This window comes from Balaenoptera acutorostrata, chromosome 1, assembly GCF_949987535.1.
Source record: "Balaenoptera acutorostrata chromosome 1, mBalAcu1.1, whole genome shotgun sequence".
In the NCBI taxonomy this organism is placed as follows: domain Eukaryota; kingdom Metazoa; phylum Chordata; class Mammalia; order Artiodactyla; family Balaenopteridae; genus Balaenoptera; species Balaenoptera acutorostrata.
The window spans coordinates 161,665,639-161,687,238 of NC_080064.1; the positions used below are offsets into that span (position 1 = coordinate 161,665,639).

At 48.7% G+C, this 21,600-nt stretch overlaps 1 protein-coding gene across 6 annotated transcripts in view; it reads right to left on the minus strand.

The window, feature by feature from the left end:
• Nucleotides 1-21,600, minus strand: part of LOC103002418 (ras-related protein Rab-7b) — an 84,939-nt gene that overhangs the window by 16,783 nt on the left and 46,556 nt on the right. For 5 of the 6 annotated variants that reach the window (XR_009008516.1, XR_009008515.1, XR_009008514.1 and 2 more), the window contains one exon: nt 12,782-12,959. The exons of the other annotated variant lie outside the window; for it this stretch is intronic. The gene's annotated coding sequence lies outside the window, so the exon portion shown is untranslated. Of the gene's footprint in view, nt 1-12,781; nt 12,960-21,600 lie in introns of those variants that run through there. 6 annotated transcript variants of the gene reach the window in all.

The window sequence follows — 21,600 nt, forward strand, 5'->3', positions numbered from 1 at the left end:
CAGCTAGCAGGAGGCAGAATGTGCTCACCTAGAGGGATGTTTGAGAAAGAAAAGAGATGAAAATCTCTCCTTGGGGGTTAACCAAGGGGGAGGGAGGAAGAAAGAACAGAAGAGGGAGGAGAAGAGGCTGGGAAAGTGTGGGGCTGCTGAGGCTTTGAGAAGAGGGAGGGTCAGGAGTGGGTGATCTTTAGGTCAAACGTTGCAGTCAGACCTGGACGAGGGGGACTGAGGCAGAGACCCCGGGTTCAACAGGCAAGGCATCAGTACACTTTGCAAGGGAATTTCCTTGAGATATTAGACACAGCAGCCAAGACCACAGAGGATAAATGAAGAAGTGCTGGTATAAATGAAGGGCAAGGGCAGCGTAGATCTTACATGGCCACCGAGACACAGGAGCCAGGTTGCTGGGAGTCATAGAGAAACAAGGCTGGAAATCTGCCAGGTTGATGGGGGAGATCACTCAACCTGGGTGACACTGCGGGTTCCAGCGTGTCCACCAATCTCTCAGGGCAGCAGGACCCAAGGGATGTGTGGCCAAGGACTCCACAGGGAAGGGTAGAAGCCAAGCCGAGCAGCCGGCTCCAGCTCACATTCCAGCCCCCCTGCATCTCTTACCTTCTCGATTCTACACACAGGCAATTCTGAGGGCTGGCCAGCTGGTCTCAGAGAAGCAGGTGCTCCTTTGTGGCAGCTCCTAGGTCCTCTGCATAGCGATGCCACAGGGAAGTGAGTTTGAAATTGACGGGGGTTTTCTGCCAAAACTGGTACCCAACTTGTTCCAGTCACAATCTACTCATCACGTAGTGATTCAGAAATATGGCAAAGCAACCCAACAGAGACCCATATTCTTTCTTTCCCTCTCTTTGGTATCTTAGAGGTGATGAATAAGAATCTGTCATATTATTTATGATAAAGTGCCACATATATACTCCTTTTGACATTCAAATCTCGACTTAAATAGCATGAAACATGCCTGCCCTCTTTAAAGGATGGCTTCTCTGAAAGCGGATAATTCACCATTATCTCTACATGACCAGGTGTAATTTGCGAGACCAGAAGATTCATTTTCCTGTTTAAAACAATGAATGGGATTGAGATGCTGATTTGTTTGGTAGCTGCTTTAGGCTGCCAACTCTAGATGTTTTCATCTTTTATCTAGGTTGGTGTCTGTTTCAGAGCAAAAACAGCCAGGAGCAGTCAATAAGATAAACACATGCCAAGTGAGAACTTTTGCCAAGAGGGAAAATCTTATCTAATCCATGTGGGACAAAGATGTGCTGGTGGACGAGCCCATGTCCAAGAGTAGGCTTGAGGTCCAAGGGGAAGGCTGAAATGGCCTGGAGGTCCATAACCTTGCCTCTGCCCTCACAGCCAACTACACCAGTCAAATTGTTGTACAAAGCCATGTTAGTTCAGGCCTTCTGGGAAACCGATACCAAGATGGCAAGAGATTTTTACTTGGAAAAATGTCAGAAGGACAAAGAAGAGGGAGCAGGAGAAGGAAAGAGAGCCTACAGATGGTGGTACAGGTCTGGCCCCTGTGGAGGGGCCAGAGAGGAGGAAGGATGAGGTGGGAAAGTCTCAGACTTCAGCTCTATTCTAAGAAAGCTTCTGCCAAGCTGATGGGAAGTCTCCGAAGCAAAGTGGCTCATCTAGGGAGTCCCCATCCTGCAGGAATGGGCCTGCCACAGACCTCTGCCTTGCATAGTCATTGACTGGGACCAGCCCTGGGGAAGCCTGGCCTCCATGCCAGGGCCACGTTGGATCCCGCTGGAGCCATCAGTCAACCTTTCTCCCTCCAGTGGAAGATCTGAGCGACACATTTTTATGGCTGCCAGGCAGACAATTCGCGAAAAGCCATGTCTAAAAAAGCCTGGTAGAGACTTCCCTGGTGGCGCAGTGGTTAAGAATCCGCCTGCCAATGCAGGGGACACGGGTTGGAGCCCTGGTCCAGGAAGATCCCACATGCTGCGGAGCAACAAAGCCCGTGCGCCACAACTACTGAGCCTGTGCTCTAGAGCCCACGAGTCACAACTACTGAAGCCCACGCGCCTAGAGCCTGTGCTCCGCAACAAGAGAAGCCACTGCAAGAAGAGAAGCCCCTGCAAGAAGAGAAGCCACTGCAATGAGAAGCACGCGCACTGCCACGAAGAGTAGCCCCCGCTCTCCGCAACTAGAGAAAGCCCGCGTGCAGCAGTGAAGACCCAACGCAGCCAAAAATAAATAAATACAATAAATAAATTTATTTTAAAAATTAAAAAAAAAACTAAAAGCCTGGTAATGATCCTTGTGAAAATGTTTGTGACTCAGGTACCAATAGGAATGAATCTTACTCCAAGAGACCACTGCTTATTTGGATGATTTTGAAAGTCAAGGGACAATAGTGGATTCTCCTTACAGGGGTTGGGTAGGGACTGGCTCTGGTTCTAGGTCTCGAGCTCTGTCCCACACACTGTCAGTGCTCCGTAGAGTTTATTACGGTAATAATAGCAATAATGACCACCACAACAATAACAATAGAACAGAACAGAATAGAAAAGAACAGAACTAGGTTCTTATGTTTGCTAAGTGTGATGCTTTCCATAAAAATCCAGGGCTGAGATCACGGCAGAAGTGGGTTTTTTTCCTCTCATATATAACTTCCAAATTATGGTAACTGCTATACTCAAGACACTCTTCAGTTAGAGAAGGACGGGGAAGCTCATGGAAGGAAAGGGAGGCTGGCAGGATATTCCCATATCCCATTTCCCAACCGCTGACACACTGTGCAGAACAGCATGTAATAATCACGAGCACCACTGAATTAGCATCTCCTACCTGGCAGCCTGGGAACTGGATGTTTTTACATATATTTATTATCTGGATTCCTCAACACAGGCTCACAAGATAATTTTTAATTGAGAAAACGAACTCGTCCACAGTCATGCTACAAGTGGCAGAGCCAAAATCTGGTTCTGGGTCTGCCTAACTCCAAACTCCATCTTTTTTCCACATCTTCTGAAAAGATTGGAAGCAGCTTTTGAGTGACACCACACTGCTTTTCCCGTGGCATTAGGACCAAATTCTCTAGCCTGGCATTTGAGAGTCTCCATGACCCGCCCCCATCCTCCTGTCCCCCACGCTCTGGGGGTTCCTTTCTCCAGGACTCCAGCCAGGTCCCCCCTCCCTTCCTTCTCTCCCCACCCCTCCCCCACTGTCCGAACCCACCCTCGCTTTTTTTTTGAAGGAGCCACTAGTAGGGAGAGGAAAATTTAGAGATTATAGGTTCACGGTGTATTCACAATAGCCTTTTGTGTCTGCCAGGATCTTTTTTTTTTTTTTTTTTTTTTAATTAATTTATTTATTTTTGGCTGTGTTGGGTCTTCGTTTCTGTGCGAGGGCTTTCTCTAGTTGCGGCAAGTGGGGGCCACTCTTCATCGTGGTGCGCGGGCCTCTCACTATCGTGGCCTCTCTTGTTGCGGAGCACAGGCTCCAGACGCGCAGGCTCAGTAGTTGTGGCTCACGGGCCTAGTTGCTCCGCGGCATGTGGGATCTTCCCAGACCAGGGCTCGAACCCGTGTCCCCTGCATTGGCAGGCAGACTCTCAACCACTGCGCCACCAGGGAAGCCCTGCCAGGATCTTTTTAAACACTAACTAGTTAATCCTTACCTTCCCTTTGTTCTTTCTCTGTGCTCTGTGCTCTCAACACAGTAGATTCTCAATACACATTTATTGGCCAGTTCGTTAATTCTGTTAATAAATACTTGTCACAAGGGCATTAAGTGCATTTGCAACACACTGACTGCACCACAATATGTAACACTGGTTTCAGATGACCTTGATGTAGAATGTTTTGATTATTAAAATATTGTCTTCCAACTGGACGAAAGGAACTTAAGGGAAGGAAGAAATGTAGAATGAGCCGCAATTCTCTTTTTCTTTTTTTTATTGAGGCATAGTTGATTTACAATGTTGTGTTAGTTTCTGGTGTAACAAAGTGATTCAGATATATAGATAGATAGATAGATAGATATAGATACATACATATATATATATATATACACACACTTTTTTTTCATTTTCAGATTCTTTTCCATTATGGTTTATCACAGGATATTGAATATAGTTCCCTGTGCTATACAGTAGGACCTTGTTGTTTATTTATCCTATATATACTAATTTGCATCTGCTAATCCCAAACTCCCAAGCCTTCACTCCCTCACCCCTCTCCCCTTTGGCAACATTTGTCTTCTATGTCTGTGAGTCTGTTTTGCAAATAATTTCATTTGTATCATTTTTCTATTCCATATATAAGTGATATCATATGATATTTGTCTTTCTCTGTCTGACTTCTTTCACTTAGTATAATCATCTCTAGGTCCATCCATGTTCCTGCAAATATGAGCCACAATTCTTTATCTGCAACTCTGGAATCCAAAAAGCTCTGACAGCCATAGTGTTTTTTTCCCAAGGTTTGAGGCAAACTCCCAAGGTGGTACAACTTGACCTGAACCAATGTAAGACTATTGGTTTATCCGCCTACTATGAATATTCATATGTTTCACTGCAGAAATACTAATGTGTTGCTTGCAGAGTGCTGCTCCAGACCCCCTTGTGGTGTTATGTAATGTACAGTTTAGGAACTGGATTACTTATCTAAATCTGAAAAATTCTGAATTAGAAACATGCCTGGGGCTTCCCTGGTGGTGCAGTGGTTGAGAATCTGCCTGCCAATGCAGGGGACACGGTTTTGAGCCCTGGTCTGGGAAGATCCCACATGCCACGGAGCAACTGGGCCCGTGAGCCACAACTACTGAGCCTGTGCGTCTGGAGCCTGTGCTCCGCAACAAGAGAGGCCGCGATAGTGAGAGGCCCACGCACCGCGATGAAGAGTGGCCCCCGCTTACTACAACTAGAGAAAGCCCTCGCCCAGAAACGAAGACCCAACACAGACAAAAATAAATAAATAAACAAAATAAACAAAAACAACACAAGTCTGGGACTTCCCTGGTAGCGCAGTGGTTGAGAATCTGCCTGCCAATGCAGGGCACACGGGTTCGAGCCCTGGTCTGGGAAGATCCCACGTGCCGCGGAGCAACTGGGCCCGTGAGCCACAACTACTGAGCCTGCGCGTCTGGAGCCTCTGCTCTGCAACAAGAGAGGCCGCAATAGTGAGAGGCCCACGCACCGTGATGAAGAGTGACCCCTGCTTGCCGCAACTGGAGAAAGCCCTCGCACAGAAACGAAGACCCAATACAGACAAAAATAAATTAATTAATAATTAATTAACATAATAATAATAATAATAATACCAATGATAATAATAATGTCAATGATTGCTGACTCTCACTGAGCACTGAATATGTGTCAGGCATTGTCTAAATGGTAAAAACACATTATCCCATTTAACCCCATAGCAACCCTATGAGGTAGCCCTTTCGAAGATAAGGAAACTATGAAAGAGCTAAGTGATGCAGCAAGTTCACACAGCAACTGAATGAATGAAGGAGAAGATGAATGGACACTAAGAAAGCAGGTGGGATCTTAGTTTCCCGACCAGGAATCGAACCCACGGCCCTTGCATAGGAAGCTTGGAGTCTTAACCACTGGACCACCAGGGAAGTCCCATCACTTTTCTTTAAATAAATAAATAAATAAATAAATAATATAAAATAAAAAGAAAAAAAACCTAACGTAATAAGATAACATATATAAATTGCCCAATTGTCCAAAACAATCTTACTCAAAAAATACTAGCTTCCTTCCCTATCTATAAAATAGAACTAGTCTTGCCTGCTTCTCCCTACCTTACAGGGGTTGGGTGCCAGTGGGACAAGGTATCAAATATGAAGACATTCTGTGACCTATATCTCTATGGGACACAGCTTCCCCCCATCATTCTCCTGGGGAAAGTGCGACGTTGATTTCCCAGCACTCGCTGGCCTCCCGTGGCATGTGTCAATGACTTAGGACCCAGCGTGATGATTTTGCCAGTGGGCTCCAAAGCAGACAGGTCAGTGAGGCCTCTGACATCTTACACTCCCGTCTGCCTGATGGTAAGTGAGCTGCCTCTAGCTCCAAGTAAAGCTCAGGAGAGGGGACGGACCACCTCCGTGCCCTTCGGGGAAGGACTAGGCCCCGGGAAGGCAGCCCAGAAGACCAGATGTCAGAGCGTAGAGTCCATGAACCAGACGGGAGCAGAAGGGAAAGCCTCTCTAAAGACCAGCGCCCCTACCAGAGACGGCTGGAGGCTGAGCTTCCCAGCAGCCCGCGGTGGAAGGGAGGCTCTGAGCAGAGCATGCGTCTCACCCGGTGCTGCGGCCCCTGGGGAAGCTGGGGTCCAGGGACAGGTCCTGGGAGGCTGATGAACACCTAAGATGGCCCAGGTGTGAAGACAGGGCCACGCTTGGGGGCTGTTGAACAAACAGGATGGTGGACGGGGTGGGTGGCTGGATGGGAAGGAGATTGGGCCCAAAGTGCAGAGCAGGAACCAGAAAGCCAGAGGGCGTAAGGCCAGAGGCGGAGCAAGCTCAGAGATCTGCACCCACCTCCTGACCTTCCTGATCCTCTTTCTGACAGCCAGCCTCACAACCAGACAAAGGCACTCACCCTCCCCTCTTAGCCCCATTTCCACATTAGAAAGCCCCAAAAAAACATCAATTATCTGCTTCCGTTTTAGAAAGTCTTTAAATAATTAATGATTACGGGATGGCTTTGAACTCCTAAGATAGGAGCTGCTATGGTAATATTATTATTGTTTTGGAAAATAATATGTCTCCAATCACTAGCTTTTGCTAAAGGGTCTGTTATCTTACCCTTGGGGGTAGCTGTTTGCAAGCTGATTAATTAGAACTCCATTTTTCGGACTTTTTAATTTAGATGTTAATAAATTCAATACTTTTATCCATTTGTTGTCCCAAATAAGATCCTTTGGGAATAACTTCTCATTTACGATAGTGACCTGGGCAAGACGGCTCATAAAACTGTATTAAGAATGCCTTCGAGAAACGATGAAAATTTCATTATGAATATACAGTCCTCTTGCAGGCCTCCAAATTACTAGACCCAAGACACAGCCCAAACTCCACCATTAAGTTGAATTAATATTCCTGTAAGAACCGTAATCCTTACACAGTCTGATTTTCTGTTTAATTTCTCAACCCAAGCATACTGACTTTTCCATTTAATTGACTTTGCCTCAATCTTTACCCAAAGGAAAAATAAGATACAGAAGCAGAGGGAAAATGACTTCAATTGCGTCTCTCTGCCCTTCCGCTCAGAGGCTGCCCCACTCCACGCTCTGGGCTGAAAGGCAGCCCACCTGGAAGGAGAGACACGGCCCTCGTCCATCAGGGGACCTGGGGACCTGCACAGGGGGCAGGGAAGAGCCCATGTGACATTGGGCACCCTTTCTCAAGATGAAGGTGCCTGAAGATGGCACCCAGGACAAGGGGTGGTCAGAGATTTAGGGGAAGAGAGGGCTTCTGCCCATCCAGGAGGACCAGCTCCCAGCCCTGATGGGAACGACAACCAGCAGCCTCTCTGGGTCTCGGGGCTCTGTCTTGGGGCTGCACAGCAACACAGAACTGCTCTAGATATTTACCGCAGGGTGTAACCTTTCTCAAAAAGCCCCGCTGAAGAGAACCCCACCCGTCCTCTGGGCATCACGGTCCAGCCCCAAACTCTGCAGGGGGCCACAGCCTGGTCCCTGCACTCCCCGTCTCTCCCACCCTCCCCTCTTCTCTGCCCTGCTCCTCCTTTCTGTCACCTGGCCTCTGCTTCCCTTTCCTCCCTCACCTGCTCCCACTCACCCTGCGGGCTCTCCTCGAAGTCTTGTTTCACACTCCCAGTAGACCGTCATCGCCGAAACAATAGTAAAGATTCACCCATCACCCCTCAGTTACTTCAGGGTGATCAGAGGCAGTGGAACGACCCCCAAACCACATCTGGAATGTGGGAGGATGGTTTCATAAGCTGTAGTCCCAGCCGCGCCTCTGTTAGCTGCTATTCGAACGAACCTCGTTCCGCGAGCGCGGTCCCTGGCGTGAGGTGGGCGCTGTGTGGGAATGAGTAGGGTTGCGGTGACACACGCCTGTCCTCCCATGGAGTGCCACAGTGGCGGGCAGGTCTGGAGACGGCTCTGCCCGGCTAAGCCTTTCCTCACGGCTAGCTTCACTGGGGAGGCAAAAATGGCACCAACAGACCCGGGATGGGTGGATGGAAACATTTCCCTTCAAAAGGGAGCAGCCTACTCGGACCGTATGTTGAGAAGAGAGGTGAGAAAAGAAATCCCCCTGGATCCAAACACAGAACAAGCAGTCGGTGTGCGTGGAACAGGCAGCTCTGAACCCCAGTCACGGGGTAGCTTCCCTCCCGCTGTGTGTGCAGGGCCTGCTTCCTCGTGTCTGGGTGAACCGGTAACACCTATGTCCCGCGGCCACCCCCTTACAGCCCCCATCATGTCACACCGGGGGCTCAGCCTCTGTGCTCACCTGCCTCCCGTCTCGCTTCTGTTACCGACCCAGGTCCTTGGACTCTTCAATCACTAGAAATCGGTAAGAGTCCAGACGAGAAATCCAGGTAAGGCGGTACTGGGAGCAAAAACAAGTAACAGGTGCCCTCGCCCGCTCCCTGAGGAGGGTGCCAGCTGGCTCCTTAGACGGAGTTACGACAGATGCAGGTCCCTGGGTTGGGCAGGAGGCGGAGCTTAGGTGGCCTGCCCACCCCCTTGGCGGTGCTGTGTGCAAGGATCATGCACAGTCCCCTGCTTTTGCTCCTGGCACTCAGAAGTGACAGTTGATTTGTGGCCTTTTTGTATCTTATTGCTTATAGTTGCCCCAACTGCGCATACCTGCAGTTATTTTTAGTTTCTTTGTATTTTGTTGCTGGAGGAGACGTTTGTCCAGGTGCGAGCACTCTGGTAAAGAGTCCCAGGTCTCAGGGCCCAGGGCCTGTCTCCCTTCCACTCCCACAACGTTCTCAACTGTATCCACAGAATCTGACCCAGGGTGGGAAGAGTTCATTTATGTTTTTCCCCCCGTCACCAAAGCAGAGAGGAGCCTGGCTGCACCAAGGTGAGAGGAGGTACAGCAAGGGGTTAAGCCTGAAACCTGGCCCTGCCACCTTCCAGCCATGTGACCATGGGTGAGATACCTCCTCTATACCTCAGTGTTCCCCTCTATAAAATGGGGCTAAAAACAATGGATTGCGTTTGTATAGATTAAATGCCTTAATATGTATAAATTGCTTAGAACATTGTCTGCACACAGCAAGTTCCATGTAGGTGTTTGCAATTATTGTTAATAAGATGTTTAACCCCTTGAGGGTAGGGACTGTACTACTTTATCCCCAGATGTACTGCATCCCCAGATCTCCATCCAGTTTGTGGAACATAACAGCAAACTCATCCGGCGGAAAGGCATGGGAGAGAAACGAAGTTAGACTCAAGTCCCAGCTGTGTGATCTTGGATGAGTTATACGTTACAATGACATTCATTTTCGTGAAAAGCTTGCAAGTCTGATACGAGGATTGGAATGATGTTCGTAAAACCCTTATTAGCATAGTGCCTGGTGCTTCAGGACACTGGATAAATTAGTGGCCGTAATCTTTGATATTATTGCTGAATAAATGAGCACAGAGTGAGCTGCAGTCCCTCCAAGGATGGAATTACATCAGTAAATCTTCAGGAAACCTGCATCCCCATGGGCAGGTCCAGCTATATAAATTGCGGGGTCCAGTGCAGAATGTAAAGGTAGGGCGCCTTGTCCAAAAATGATTCAGTATTTCAAGATGGCGACAGCAGAGCATTGCACCAAATATGGACCCTCCTTAGGGCACAGGAGTCATGCCCATGGGACCTGACCAGGACTAGTTTCAGCCGAAGGGACCAAGGCCCTCTTATTTTGTAATCAAGAGTCTCGGCCCAGAGAATTCGGGGGCCTCATGTCACTTCTCTTTTGGATCACTCAGCAGGGCGAGGCCGACAGCTCAGAGCTCCCAAGGCCAGGCCAACTGTCCTCAATGACTATCAGTTCCCAGCAGGGGCCCGAGCACTCCCTCCTGCAGCTGAGACCTCAGATCGCAAAAAGTGAATGACTCAAGGCCATCCTTTATCTTTGATTAAGTGTGGACAAAAAAATATACATGGTACCTGCGGCCAATTGAATTACTGGCCCTAATCTCTCACCGCCCCTGCCTGCCCCCCCCGCCTCCCCCCCCCCCCCCCCGCCAGCGTATTGACCTCCACAGTAAGCTGGGTGCACCTCACTGCCCCTTGACTTTCGGCACGTCCATGTTACTTGCTTTGGTCAATGGGAACAGCTGGGCTTGCCCTCTGGCACACCTGCCTGTCACCATGGGAAGAACACAGTCTGCGTGGCCCCTGTCTCAAGGAAGAGGAGAGACACGTAAAGCAGACCTGGACCCACCTCGCAGTCTGCAGTCAAGCCCAGCTAAACGCACCCGAGACCAGCTGAACCCATCCAACCTGTAGACCCATAAGCGAGAAATATATACTCCTTGTTTTGGGCAAGTAAGCTTGGGGTATTTTGTTAAGCAGAGTCACTGTGGCAATAGCTGGTTGATATAGTACCTTGCAACCCAAAGAAACTGTCACTCATCCCCCAGACACTTATTGAATGGCTATAATGTACCAGGCACAACTTCTGGGGGTTTGAAAATGAAACACACACACACACACACACACACACACGCACACACACACACCCTCCACCCACAGTCAAGTAACCATTTAGAGGAGAGAGCAAATCTGTGTAACCATTACATGGAGTGAGCAACTCTATTTTTATCTCCCAGTTTTATGCAAACGTATTCCTGGAAGCCCATTTTCCCATGGCAGGCCCCATGGCTCTCCTGGTCACTCCTGCATAATACAAGAGTTCTCCAGTCCTCACAATCACAAGTCTTGGTTTAATAATTAAAATTCCAGCCCAGAGGAATAGTCAAGACTCCACTCTTGATCCAAGCTGGAGACCCCTCCCTCCACTCCCGGATTTCACGCCTTGGAGGCAGCGAGGCTGGCTGGGTGGATGTGGTCACGGTCTTCTCTAGCCCCCCAACCATGGGCTTCTACTCCTCCTGTCCAGCTTTAGACCCACTGGAACTGGACTGAGGTGGGGGAAAGAGAAACAAGGAGCGGAGAGCAGAAAGTTCTCCCGTGACTGGCACTGCTGGGTGATCTAGCACCAACTTCCTCTTACGTGAGGGAAGATTCTTGTCTCATGTGCGTTTATGAGGGCACATCTGGAGACACCCTCAAAACTGGGGCTCTCTGGCCATCAGTTCCCTTGACCTGTGTCAAAGTACCTCTATTCATGTTGGTTCCTTACTCTTTCCTCAGCCTCTAAGCTATCAGTGATCCCTCCAGCTCCTTTCAGCTGTATCTCTCTGACCCTCCAGGTGACCCTCTAGGACAGGTCCTAAGATGGCCCACACTAACCCTCTCTCACACATGGTCCAAAGTGGTCCATGGGCATCACCCTGCACCCTTTGACCTGACAGATGCCAGGAGAGCAGGCCAATCCCAGTGTGGCAGGAACTTCTGCCTTGCTCCTCCCCTCACAAAGCTGCTGGTGAACCTGTCTCTCGCCTTCTAGATTTTTCAGGGGGACTCAGACCGTGGACCGCTGTGTCCCCCAAACTAAAGGAGATCCATATTGACCTTTCTGGGTGATGTATTTAAAACTCTTCCATCTTGACTTGAGGTGAAGGAGGGTATACTTTCCATGCCCTCTGCTGGTCATGGTTTTCAGATAAGAAAATAGAAACCACTTGTTATTTTAGTGAAAAAAGGGTGAAAGAGTGAAACTTCCCTTGTCAGCAATACTCTGTGTGTGTTGTCACACATGCCAGGATAGTAATGCATCCTGACTCCATGGGGAGAAGAAAATGAAGAGTCCACACTTGGAAATTTCCTGGGTTCTGCAGCATGCCTCTCTTCCCTTGGATGATTTTAATCTATACCCTTTTCCTGTAATAAACCACATTTGTGAATAAAACAGTGTAAGTGAGTTTCTGTGAGTACTTCTAGTGAATTATCAAAATTGAGGGTGGTTTTGGAACCTCCTGAACTTAGAATTGGTGTCAGAAGTGGGAGCAGTCTGATAGACTGTCCTCTCTAACTTCCCAGTTGGCTAACTTTTGCAGAAATCAGGTGCTGGTCAAATTCTTGGAAGGGTCAGAGGAGAGAGATTCAGGAGTGCCTCTCTAGCCCACCATAGAATTTCAGATTTATCACCATGGCAGTGATCCCAAAGCTCAGGAAGTTGTTGTGCTACCTGCAGTCTGAAAACTATGGAAACCACTGCTGCTTTTCACAGCGTCCCAATAGCCCTGAGGCAGGAGACTGGCTGGCAAACAGAGAATCCACTGGGAATACTCATGTTGGCCAGAGCACACGCACCTGCCGCCATGCTGGAGGAGAAAGAAGGGTTCTGACTGCTACTCTGGCTTCCAAATCTAGCTACAGGGCATCTCACTGGCAGAATTAAACCACTCTGCAAACAAGCAAGTTTGGGAACCAGCCTCTAGACTCCTAAAGAGAAGAGAGCTAGAGTCGGGTGAACTACTCCCCGCCTTGAGCCCCACCTTGGGCTCAGCAGGAGTTCTCACTTGGAATCCACTTCCTAATTTTCCATCACCAATCTTTGATGCCCTCACTAAGAATGAGGGGTTTGAGACTCATGTGACTGGATTTTGGAGAGCTCCACGGCAAATCCTGCAAACAGTCTCACCACTCCTTTGAATGATGCATGTATGGTCCACGAGCTTCAACCACAAGCACCCTTTTAACGTTTCATTACACATGTAATGATTAGGATACAATAAACACTTGGAATAATGAAGGTATGAACATCATTCCATGTTTTACCCCAGTCTTCTGTTTGGGAATAATAGATGTGATCATACAGCCTGATATTCAGGTGAGACCCTTCTCTTCAGGACCCTTAGTTCCAAAATCTGCAATTAAAGGAGATAAATTAAAGAATTAATACTCATTTGGTAAAGGATAACTTGTTTATAAAACACTTCACCTGAATAATAGGGATTTCCAGATATTTACCACTTGTCAAAACAGAGGAAAGAAACTCTACAGTATTAAGAGCTATTGTGAGTTAAATACCAATTATTAATTAGGTGAAGTATCTCAGAAGCAGTTATGAAATCACTGGAGAATTACAATTGGTGTAACACATTGTTTTTATGAATGCATCTTTTTTATAAAAAAAGACCCAGCTATGCATTATGGGTATGGCATGGGTTGGTAAGTGCTTTCCAGAGGCCTCATGGGTGCATTTCCCATCTCCCTTGGACGCTAATCTCCTAAAGGGAAAGATTCTGTTGTCCGTGTTTATCGGTTAGAATGCTTTCAGCTGCAAAAACAGAATATCCCAGTCAAAATAACTGAAACAATAAGGACATTGATTATTTCACACATCAAGAAGTCTGGGAATATTCCCAGGTCTAGGGTTGGTTAATTCAGTGTAATGAAGTCATCAAGGACTTACTGCCTTCCACCTTTCCACTCTGCCATCCTCAGTGCCTGCCTGGTCCCCTCAAGGTGGCAATATGGCTGCCAGCCACCCACCCTAATGCAATCACATCAGAAAGAAGGAGGACAACCTCTCTTCCCATTTCTCTTTTTGTCAGAGGGACAATCTTTCCCTAGAAGACTTTTCTTGCTGGCTCCGTAATCAAGGCTGCGTCTCATGTGTGGTATGCTTGACCAGAAAGGAAGGAGGAGGCTGGGAAATGTTATTGGTTCAGCAACCAGTAACCAACTCTGCTCTTTCCTGAAGCCATAGCTCAATGCTCTGCACATAGTAGGTGCTCAGTAGACACAAGCTAAGAAATAAAATATCCAAGAGCCAGCTGGGACCAGTGCTCACTCAATCAATCTCAATGTCCAGGCTCAGTAGCCTCCCGCACAGGCACCAAGAACCAGCCCCATTTTCCTTCCTCCTGTCCTGGAAGCGGCTGGTAAGGAAACAAGTAAAGGAACATTCTGTGTTTTGTCACTGTTGTGTTCTCCCATCTCCTGCAAGAGACTATGTGCCCAGACAGTGGAAGCCCAGAGACCCCACAGGAGAAGAGCTGCTGACAGGTGCATAATTGTCCCTGAGAAGATGAGAGAGCCAGTCCCGGGCTTGACCTCAGGAGGCCTGCCTTCAGATCAGGAAATAGAAGGGCTTTGTTCACATTCCCGGGGAAATTGAGGACAGCACTCTTGAGTTAAAACAAATGTGTCACGCAGGGCTCCCTTAGAGGAGCTAAAACCAAATGGCTTTCAAGAGAAGAGAACCGTAGTTCAGAGGCGAAAGGTGTCAGACTGCAGAGGTCCCCATCCCCAGCGGGGACCTGTGGGCTGGACACTCCCTCTTTCCTCAAGATGCAAATGGGGACCAACTAAAATGTCACAGACTCTTCCACTTGCCACAGTGACAAAATCGCATTGATCTCAGTAGCTCTGTGGCCTCTTACCGGCGTTCTCTCTGTGTCCACTCAGCTTCCTCCAGGAAACCAGAGGAAAGTGAGACTTCACCAAAGATCATGGCAAGTGAGGAGCTTGGACACGGATTTAGCCCCAGCTGACCCTGTGGCGAGAGCCGGAGCAGCCCAGAGGGAGCAGACCATTGAGGCAGAAGGAGGGAAAGGCATGCATCTTATACCTAAGGAAACAGAAGCCCCGGAGAGAGACACACAGGCACTTTGGCTCATTGGAGAAGCTAATGAGCCCACTCTCCACTCCTAATTAATTGTACAATCTTGGACAAGCCGCATAACCACTTTGAATATTGGTTTCTTCATCTGTAAAATGGAGTTAATTATGTCGACTGCACAGAGCTGCCGCGAGCATCAAGTGAGATGAGCTGGGTGGGGGGCGGATCTTCCTGGACCAGGACATCTCCGTGACCGTCCCCCTTCCTACCCCTCTCCCCACTCCACCTCGGGGCTCCTGGGGGCAGCAGGAGGCTATACATCATCACAGCACGGATGTTCTTCTCTCCCCAACACAGCTCTGAGCCTGCCAGTTGAGGGGGGATGAGGCAGGCAGGGGACCCCACCCATGAGTCCCCCCACTCGGAGCATCAGCCAAAGTCTGGACGGTTCCTTGGAGGAATCACAGACGCAGCCCTGCTCACCCCACTGGCTGGGAGCCATCTCTTCTTTACCCCCACAAAACTGCTGCTGTGAGGTCCTGGCTCCTTCCTCCTGCCCCTTCCTTCCAAACCACCCTCCCCGGGCCTGCCCTCATGGGGGCTGCTGTCCCCACCCCCAGCTTCAACCACCTGGCGGGAGCAGCTTTGTCCTTCAGAGACTAAGGACACCAGCCCCGCCTCCCTCCCACCTCACCCTGGGCGTACCTGGACAGGACCCGCCCATGTCCCAGTTATGCTGCAGTCAGTGATGATCTAAGTGAGAACAAGAGCCCACGTGGACCAATCTGGAAGAGTGTCCTCAGGGAAGTCACTGTCTATAGAGATGAACTCTTCTGCTCCAAAGCTCCTGGTTCCTGGATGAGTGTCCTTGGCTATCCTGAGCACCATGCCCTGGCCAAACACCAGTTACCCTGCTTTCACGGCCCTTCTCATCCCCACAAGTCTCCCATTTGAATTAGAACTATCTCCTTCACAGGAAACTTCCAGCACAAATAGAGATACCCAGAGCCCCCGGGCAGCCCTGGGGTGGCAGCCAGGGTTTCTGCTTGTGACTTCTTATAGGACTCAAGCAAGAAGCATTAAGCCTCCGGATCCTCTAAAGCTGGATGTGTAGACATGATCTCCATCACAAGGGAGTTGTAAGGAATAACTGAATAGCAATTGTATTTTTAAAGCACTTTGCAAAGTGTCACATAAATAACTCGTCCTGTAAGTGACTGTCATATATATAAAATGCTAGAGACGGTGGGGAAAAAATTACCGCCAGAGGCAGAGACACACACATTCATGTCAGGAAAGCAGGTCTCTGGGAGTAAGTCACCTGCAGTGTCCTGAGAATTAAATGTCAGCAGGGACCCTGTCCCTGGTCTTCATTTCTCGGTTGCCACAAGCAGTCAGCAGGAGACGTGTGTATGTGTTTTAAAAATCACCAGCACTAAAATCCACTTAAAATATTAAAACAGCCCTGATGTGGGAAACTTACAGTGGCATTGATTCTACCTATGATTGCTTTTAATTCTCTGCAAAGAGTGAGATGATCAGACATAACCATTATTTTGACATCCTATCTGTGGTCGCTAATTCTTTATTCTCTGAGCGCCGTGGAGCCTGTGAAAGGGAGTTTTCTTTCCCCCAGTAGCATGGCGTTTAGCATTACTTAGATGTCACATACAAGTACAGCTCAAGGCCAAACTTCCCCAGCCCCACATATTCCCTCCATGATTAATTGGACAGTGTTGAGTCCGCTTCATTCTCAGTGTGAAAAAATTCTCAGAAATAGAATACGATTGCGTAAAAGTCAGCACACAATCCTTTAGTGGGACAACTTTGGCATCCTAGCTCTGAGCTTGAAACAAACAAAAAGAGTCCCATCCTGGTGATAAGCCAAGCCTGATCTAAAATGGGACAAACAGGGAGCATGGAAAGGCCAACACTTTGAAACACCAAGAAAATAGACAAGACTCAAACGAGACTTGATCAAGGAGAGAGAGAATACAAGTAACATACAACAGGTTATAACTACAAATACCTTAAACATTGTAAGAAAATGCATGAACAGTTTTGTGCCAATAAAGTTTAAAACTTGGATGAAATGAACGATTTCCTCAACTTACCGACTTCAAAGCAAAGAGAAGGCACGCTTCTGGGTAAAGATAGTGGATTGAACACATGCCTTTAACATTTTTCCCTCCCTTAAACCCCACTAAAACCACAGGAAAGGATTTTTTTTAATTTGCCACCGTTCGGGTTTAATCCCTTTTATGCCCTGTTGTGTGGTCTGCCGTTCATTTCCACTGAGCTCTTCTGTTGTGTGTGTGTGTTTTTTTAAGACAATCTCTGAGAGCAGTTTTCAATTCGCAGCAGAATTGAGGGAAAGGTACAAAGATTTCCCATACAGCCCCTGCTCCCCAAAGGATTTTTTTAGGAAAGAGACTTAAAATCCAGAAGCTGCAAATCAGAGGGACAAGTAGTAGGTAACTCAGCAGTCTTGAGAAGGTGGCGTGTCACACAGCACCACTGGCCCACGCCTCCTCCTGTTCGATGACCACTGCCCGAAAGACACCGGAGAGCAGCTTCTCCCTGGGCCATGGCTCAGCTGTGCCGGGTGCCTCTGTAGAGAAAGCTGGGGTGTCCACCTCGTGCTCTCCCGGGCTCCTCCCAAAGCCAAGAACACTCAGGGGCAGAAATAACACCATGGTTCTCCTCCCTTCTCTCCGAGCCGTCCCCTGGTGGGGGAAGGCCCTCCACTCCCTGTCCCCAAAAGGGCAGCACTTCTGCTCCCGACACGGGGTGGGGGAGGGGACCAGAGTGTGCGGGCTACACCGTCTTTTCTTCCCAACACCAGCATCACACCTGACACCCCTTTCCTCCGCGTGTGCTCTTCCCCCATGCGAAATAACTAACGCTGGAAAAAGGCTGTTGTGAAGCATCACCCCGCTCCCCCACCAAACCACAGCGCACGCCCAGACCCACTCCGCCCCTCCACTGGGCACTACAGCCCAGACGTGAGACCCTGCTATTCATACAGGGTGGATTTTCCAAATCTCCTATAGGCGTGAGGAAATAGAAAAACAGATTGTGTCTAACTTGTTTGCATTTAAACTAATTATAGGGCTTCCCTGGTGGTGTAGTGGTTGGGAATTCGCCTGCCAGGGCAGGGGACATGGGTTTGATCCCTGGCTGGGGAAGATCCCACACGCCGCGGAGCAAATAAGCCCGTGCGCCACAACTACTGAGCCTGCGCGCTAGAGCCAGTGAGCCACAACTACTGAGCCCGCGTGCCACCACTAATGAAGCCCCTGCGCCTAGAGCCCAGGCTCTGCAACAGGAGAAGCCACGGCAATGAGAAGCCCGCGCACCGCAAGGAAGAGGAGCCCCCGCTCGCCGCCACTAGAGAAAAGCCTGTGCACAGCAATGAAGACCCCAACGCAGTCAGAAACAATAAATAAATAAAATAATAAAATAAATTTATTTTTAAAAATAATAATTATATTTGGTAAATTAGAGGTAAATGACTCCCCAGTCACACAAGATTTTTAAATGTAATAGAATTTACTTCAAAATGTTTTAAATTTTCATTTCAAATGGAACTCTCAGAAACTGAATTCTTCAGCAATCTGGCCTCTCTTAGCTTTTGGCAGGTTGTAAGAAATGAGCGAAAGGAGAGTGGAAGTCGTGAACATTACCATACAAAGGAAGGTACTGTATTTTCTACACTAAGTGCCTTCCGATGTCAAGAAGGTAGAGGAAGAAAGTGTATTTTTAAAGGATAAAAACATTTCCAAATTTTCTGAATGGGATTTTTGCTTTTAATGATGAGAAGTGGTAACATTGATGGAGTGTCTGATCGGGGCCCACCCCTGAACCCAGAGCTGAACATACATTAACCCGTCCAACCCTCACAGCAACCCAGGCCAGTCGGAGCCACTATGGCCCCATTTTACAGATGAAGAAACTGAGGCTTGGTGAGGTTAAGTAATGAGGACTAAAATAATGCCTGCCATATCAAGTAAACAAAGGATGTTGCAGCCATCAAGCCATTACATTACAGTTGCCCAGACGGTGAGCCTTGAGGGAACTCAGGATGAGAAAACACAGGATCCTGGCCCCAGATAGCTGAGGTGCATATCAAAGGAATAAATTCAGTGAGTCCAGACTGCCGCATCTTCCCATACATAGAAAAGCACTAAGTTCCTTAATGGGAGATATCTGGTTTTCTTTAATTAACAATAACCTTTTCACATTCCGACTACCTGCCCTTTGTTGCAAAAACTCCTATACACCCCGGCTCCTCACCTCACCTCCTCGGAGCAGTCTCTCAGAGTTATTTGAGATGCTGTCTCCTGGGCTTGAAGTCCTAAAAATGTTCATCGAATAAAACATACTCTCAACTTTTAGGTTACGCATTTATTTTTTTTCAGTCGACAGTAACTCATCCAGGGTCACACGGCTAGGAAATGGGGATTCTGAGTTTATCTGACTCAGAGCCTGAGTTCTGAGTCAACACATATCCTGACTTTTTTCTGCAATCTTGTCTAAACCTTCTCTATTTCTACTGCTTCTAATACTTAATTTTTGTCAGGCTTAAGAAAACTAAACTTCTGCCCAGAGAAAGAATGTTCTATCCATTTAGATGCTCACTTATTTCTTGGTCCACAGGGCAAATTCCAGAAGACAGTTTCTCTGCCAAGGTGAGTCAGAGCCCAGCGTGCTGAAGCTGCTGGACCGTTTGAGATCGAAGGCCTGGTGGCACCCAGCCCTCCAGGCATGCTTCCCTGAGATGCCTACTCTAACAGTTTTGTTTGTCCATTGGGGCTGTTGAGAAGAGCTCGCTGCACCTCGATTAGGCTGGTCCCCTAGACTTTGCCCACTGGCCTACAGCACTTGCACTGTCCCTCTGGGGTCAATCAGTCCCCCCTCCCCCGGCCCCAGAATACCCCTCTCTCATCCCTCCTGGACACACAGAACCCTCCCAGATTATCTGTGCCCCATAGTTACCAAATGGGCTCCCAACTGGCTCCCCTACTCTGACTCCTTTAAAGCACCCTACCCACCCCATAAACACCTGCCGCCATTGTAACTACCTCAGCTCAAGAACCCACGCCACCCACTTTGACCCTCCTCGTCAGCAGCAACCCCTAAACTCACCGGTTCCTCATTTCATTCCCTGGCTCGGCCTTTTGCATCTGACTCTGTGGTGACCTAGTTCTGGACCATCCATTCAGCTCAGACCTTGGCCCCCTCAGACTCTGCTTCCAGTGTTGGCTCCTTGGCTCTCCCTGCCCACACCCTACCACCCCTCGGGGTCCATGTCCCCCCACCCCTACCCTGCCCCAGTGAGAAGCAGACAACAGGATCCCATTAGGGAGAGAGGGAGGGAAAGACGTAAAGTGCTAGACGCTTTGCAATTGTCACTTAATCCTCATTCCTTTGCCGCTACTTGTAATTTATCCTCCACTTTACTCCAGAAATGGGTTAAGAAGCCTTATGAGACTACATAAAAGGCCAACTAGCATGAATTAACAGCAGAAGCAAAAGAAGAAAGAGAAGTAACAGGGCACATAAACCAAGATTAAAGAGCCAAGTGTGTCCATAAAGTCTGTGCTGGGCGTGGGCCATAGCTTTGCCTCGAATATCCCCTGCAGCCAATAAGAGGAGGACCTGAGCAGTGGCTGAGGCAGGTATTGCCATTTCCCATTGACAGGTGAGGAAACTGACCGAAAGGTTAAGTGACTCAGCCAAGGTCACATGGCCGGCTGGTCGAAAGGCGGCGATGAGATTTAAATCTAGGCCTGCCCGAACAGAAGATGCTTCCTAAGTCTCTAAGACCCCCGGACTTCCTCCTGAACAAGAAGCATCCGTCAGCCTCTCTCAGCCACAGTGGTATCACCTGGATGATTAGAGAGAAGGCCACCTGGCTGCAGTGGGCTTGTCCCTAGGGGCCATGGCACTGAGGGAAGTGGCCTCCTACCGCTGCTCTGTAGGAGAAGCAGAAGCAATCAAGCTGCAGCCCTGCAGGACGGCCTCTACTTCTGTGTGACAGCCCTGCTTCCCTGCTTCACCCCGAAGCAGCATACAGCTAATAGGCTCGTCATCTGGGGAGATAACATTAGCCTCGTCATTACCATTTCACTAAATAAGTCATTTTAAAGTAATTACATTGCACCCTAGAAAGAATTAGCTCTGGTTGACTTTTCCATTCCTGCTGATTATGGCATTGGCAGAATTCATTAGTCCTGTAGATAAACCAGAGTGTTTGTGGGTGCACTGGGTAGAGACAAGCTCACATGGGCTGGTGCCAGGAGCCTGGGTGCATTAGGAAAGCTCAAGTCTGTGGCTGGCAACATGGCTTTGGGTCTGCCCGTGACCGCTCCTGGGCCGCAGCCATTAGCCCTGAGAGCTGCATGAGGCTGGGAAAGGCCTCCTCACTGGTTGCTTTGCCCTTTGCCTCTCCGTTTGGTTCCAGGAGAAAATCTGTGAATTGACTTGTTAACCACTTTCCTCTCAATTTGAGAGTCTCAAAGAGCAGCTGGAGACAGTGCCCTGAGGGAAGGGGAGCCTGGACCCTGTGCTGAGGAGCAAGCTGGGGAGGACCAGTCCAGGAACACCGGGTGCTGTGCAGTGGACGCATGTGGACAGTCACGGGCTGGAGTTCCTCCTTGGCCACTGCAATGGATGGATGTTCATGTCCCCCCAACATTCATGTGAAACCTCATCCTCAATGTGATGGTGTTTGGAGGTGGGGCCTCTGGAGATAATTAGGTCATGAGGGTGCAGCCCTCATGAATGGGATTAGTGCCCTTATAGAAGGGACCCCCAGAGAGCTCCCTCACCCTCTTTCCATCACATGAAGACACAACAAGAAGATGGCAGTCTGCAACCTGGAAGAGGGACCTCCCCAGCACCGCCCATGCTGACACTCTGGTCTCAGACTCCCAGCC